This window comes from Salvia miltiorrhiza, chromosome 7 (genome assembly GCF_028751815.1).
Source record: "Salvia miltiorrhiza cultivar Shanhuang (shh) chromosome 7, IMPLAD_Smil_shh, whole genome shotgun sequence".
NCBI classification, from domain to species: Eukaryota; Viridiplantae; Streptophyta; class Magnoliopsida; order Lamiales; family Lamiaceae; genus Salvia; species Salvia miltiorrhiza.
The window spans coordinates 32,971,430-32,975,518 of NC_080393.1; the positions used below are offsets into that span (position 1 = coordinate 32,971,430).

Sequence of the window (4,089 nt, forward strand, 5' to 3'; positions counted from 1 at the left end):
GTAATTCATGATTTTTGGTGCTTGTTTTTTTGTGAATTATCTGATCAATAGTTTACACGTCTAGCTGTTCAGTTTGAGTCTTGAATGCAATAATTGTTCAGCTGATTCAGAAATGCATGATATAGTGTTAGCCTTGAGTCTTGAATGCGATAGGTGAAGCTATAGGAGCTATTCTTTGTGCGCTGTTGGGAGTTAATTTATTCCTTTGAGTCTTGAATGCGATAAGGGATTTATTAATCTACGTTGTTAGGTGTTCGTTAGAGAAGTTTATGAATAGTGTTGTGATCTTTCATCAGGGCTGGAGTAAATTGGTAATTGAATTAATAAATTGAATGCATGTGTTTGATTAACGATAGTATGTTCCTAGGGTCAAAGCTTTTTATTATTTGATTTATTCTCTTGCATTAGTTACTTTGCGTAATTTTAATTTTAATTCGTTCATCATTGTTATGCTTGCCTGAATATTGTGATAGTCTAAATTAGGATTACTTAAGGTAGTTTTGCTTATCAGTCCATGTGGACGATACTCGACTTACTGTTTATTACTACAATTACACTGTGTCAGTTGCAGTTTTTTTGTTGCTAATATAATAGTGATCACTTTTAAATGTAAAATGACATTATATTAAATATATGTGCATACATGCATTTATTTTAAATATATATCTAATTCAATACATTTTCCTGTCACAGCCCGACCTAAGCTAGTGAATAGTTAAGTCGGGAAAAAGTGTGACTGAAAACAAAGTAAGAAAATGAAAAAGAAAATAGATCTCAATAAAAATCACTAACCTGCTCAAACAATAATTTACCAAAATATTTGGTAATCATAAACAATCTTTTCTAAAACTCAAAAGCAGACAACTCACAATACATAACGACAAGTTGTCTAAGTATCAAGTAACATAATTCTGTAAGCTATTAGTTTAAAATTTTTGCAACACATCGATAAAGTAAAACGTACTAAGCGTTGCAGCGGAATAGCTTAATTGGATTACATGTATGAAGACATGGAATCCTGAGCCTAATTTAGTACTTATATATCAAAAGCTTTGCTCTGCTGACATCCATCTGCATCACAGCTTAGCCTGCACATTTAGAAAACATATGCAGGGCTGAGTACTCAAAAGCACTCAATGGTCACATGCCAAAATAACTTGAAAGCTTGCTCTTAGAGCTATAAATTGAACTTGCCATGTCAAGCATCACACAAGAGTTTTATTTAAATAACTTGTGCACGCCAAAACTATAAAACTTCCCTGTAATTATCATAAACTTCACATGCGTCTGCAGACATACTTCTTTGTACTCTACCATATCCGCAATGATAACTGTGTGCCGAGAAGGTGGCCACCTTCTACGGTCACTGACCGGCCGATACGCTAAACCGGCTCACGGTCCTAGACCGGCCGATACGCTAAACCAGCTCACGGACCTAGACCGGCCGATACGCTAAATCGGCTCACGGTCCTAGGCCGGCCGATATGCTAGATCGGCTCACGGTCCTTTGTGTACACTAATCCTGTCTAACATCTGGATAGAACAGGATCCGAATTCGATTAACTTCTGGTGCCAGATAGGTATCATACAAGCTCATAAAATAATTTGGCAAGTCAATAACTTTAATATAACTTAATTCATGTAATCATCATGAAATAGTGTGCACTTCAGATTTTGAGTTTAGAAAGCCCACCTGATACGCTTAATGAAGTAGAAATCCTTGCTTGTTCACTTTAAAAAGCCACTCGAACCTTCATTATAATGAGGTTCCCAAGGTAAGATTGGATAAATAGACAAGAAATAAATAGAAAAGAATTCCTAGTTGAAACTTATATCTCTTGAAACTTTAGGGTTGCTTCCTCTAATCTAAGTAATCTACTTTTCTGAACTTAACTTATTAAAATCATACTAACATATTATCTAAACCACAACTTAAACTACGATAATTGTAACTCTGGCGTTAATCATAACTCCGCTCACACTAATTAAAATAATTCTACATGTCCAAGCCATTTAATAAATCAAACTAATTATTAGCTAATAGCTAATACTCCTTTATACATATTTATTAGGCTTAAACATAATAATTAGGTCACTTTAAATTAAATAAGGTCCAATTATATATATTAAATCCATTATCTAATTAGCTATGAAAGTCCAATTAATAAATTAACTGGCCCATGAACATTACTGTCCCAAACAATTATTCTGAGTCCACTTAAAAAAAATTTAGAATTAAAAACAAATCATTCTAGAATCTTCATAACATGAAAGCAGATTAATACTCTCTATCATTTCTCTTTTTCTTTCCTCACGCAATGCTCTCTATCGCTCCCTCCTCTCTGTCTCCTTCGGCAAACATCGCCGGTTCTCGCCGCCTCCGGCGTGGCGAGGCCGGCTCCTCATCTTCTCCTTCCTCTCTATTCCTTATTTCTTTCTCTAATTCTAAGATTCCCAATTTCTAGGGTTTTCTGCCTCCCTTTCCCCTCTGAAATTCGCCCCTCCGGCGAGTGCTGCCTCTCCGTTGTCTCTGTCACGCCGCCGCCTCTTCTGACTCAGGTAAGTCCCTGTCTCTCTCTCTACTTCTGTCTCTGCTCTCTCCCTGGAACTCCCTCTCTCTCTCTCTCTCTGTCCAGGGCGCGGGGGCCGCCGCAAGCCACGACGGCGCTTGCAGCGCCGGTGCTCGCCGCCGCCTGCCCCGCTCCTCTCTCCCTCTAGCTCGTTCTGCCTTTCTCCCTTCTTCCTGCTGTCTGTCTCTATCTCACACTCTATCTCACTATCTTCCACTCAATCTCCCTCTTTCTTTCGACTGTCGGCAGCCACCGCGGCCGCCGTGGCGCGGGCAGCGCCGGCGGCCACCGCCGCCAGCCATGCCTCCACTGTGGTGGCTCGCGGCTGCGGCTGCTGCTGCTACTGCTAATCCCCCCCTTCTCCTTCTTCCTTCCCTCTTCTCTATTTCCCAATTCAAAATCTCATTCCAGCAAACTTCCAATCTAATTTCTATTTCAGTTTTAACATCACAAACTAATAAATCTCAAACTATTTTCTGTTCCAGGAATCGGTGATTCAAGATGGTTTGAGATGGTTTCATCGGCAGTTCATCTACAGCCCAAGACTCCCTTTTAAAGACTCAGCCTTTTATTATTGAATTAACTATTGTAACTAAATGTATGCTGTAAGTGTTAAAGAAAATTGATGTTATCTCTACTATTCTTGATTACTATCTATGAGTGATTACCGAGTTATAGGGAGAATACTACCTGCTTGCGTGTTGTGATCAACTGCTGGGGACGATTTATGTTTTGGATGGATATTTGCTTTGCTGTTTGGAATTTGCAGAATGGGGAAAAATTTGGTTCACGCTCAACTCCTCTCTTCTTATACTATTTTGAGTCGGTCTGAGCAATTGGCTGAGTCACAAGTTGGAGATACTTGATGTATTACATGCTACGTGTTTTATTATCACAAAAATCTTGTTCTTCACAAGATAAATGTTGCCAATTTGATCTGATCAATCCATTCAAGATAGGATAAGAGTTGGGTTAATGAAATTGGGCTTCTTATGGGCCAATAACAGCTATTGGGTTCCTCTTAAAACTGAATTCATATATAATAACTTGGGCTCGACTACTCCAGCCCAAAATAACTATTGGGCTTTCTACTCTTACACAACTTTTGGCCCATTTATCCATAATTGTTGGGCTTTTTGCATAAAATCCTATCAACCTTAAAATCATGAAATACTCGGGCTTCTATGATTTTAAAAATCTCGATATAATCTGCTCGTTAAATAATTAAGTTCAGGTTTTGCATAAAAATTGAGACTTCTCTTTCTTCTTTAAAATCATAGAAAACAATATTAATAATATATAAACTGCAGTGAAAATGTTGGGTGTTACATTTCCCTTCCATGAAAAATGATAAAATTAACCAATTAATGAAAGACTACTTCTCATCTCAAAATCTTTAATTTGCATAACTTTTTTCTCTATTGCTGAACTTCAACTTAATTTTTGTTGAGCTTGACAGGTTACTATAGAAAATTTGTCAAAGGTTATGCTTCCGTTGTTTCCCTTTTGACAAACCTAC

General features: G+C 37.8%; 1 long non-coding RNA gene across 1 annotated transcript; it reads left to right on the forward strand.

Moving 5' to 3' along the window:
- The first annotated feature begins 2,132 nt into the window (after positions 1 to 2,132).
- On the forward strand, positions 2,133 to 3,221 carry LOC130996103 (uncharacterized). Its single transcript, XR_009092383.1, has 2 exons — positions 2,133 to 2,559; positions 3,056 to 3,221. It is a non-coding gene; the product is annotated as an uncharacterized LOC130996103 (long non-coding RNA).
- The last annotated feature ends 868 nt before the right edge of the window (positions 3,222 to 4,089 follow it).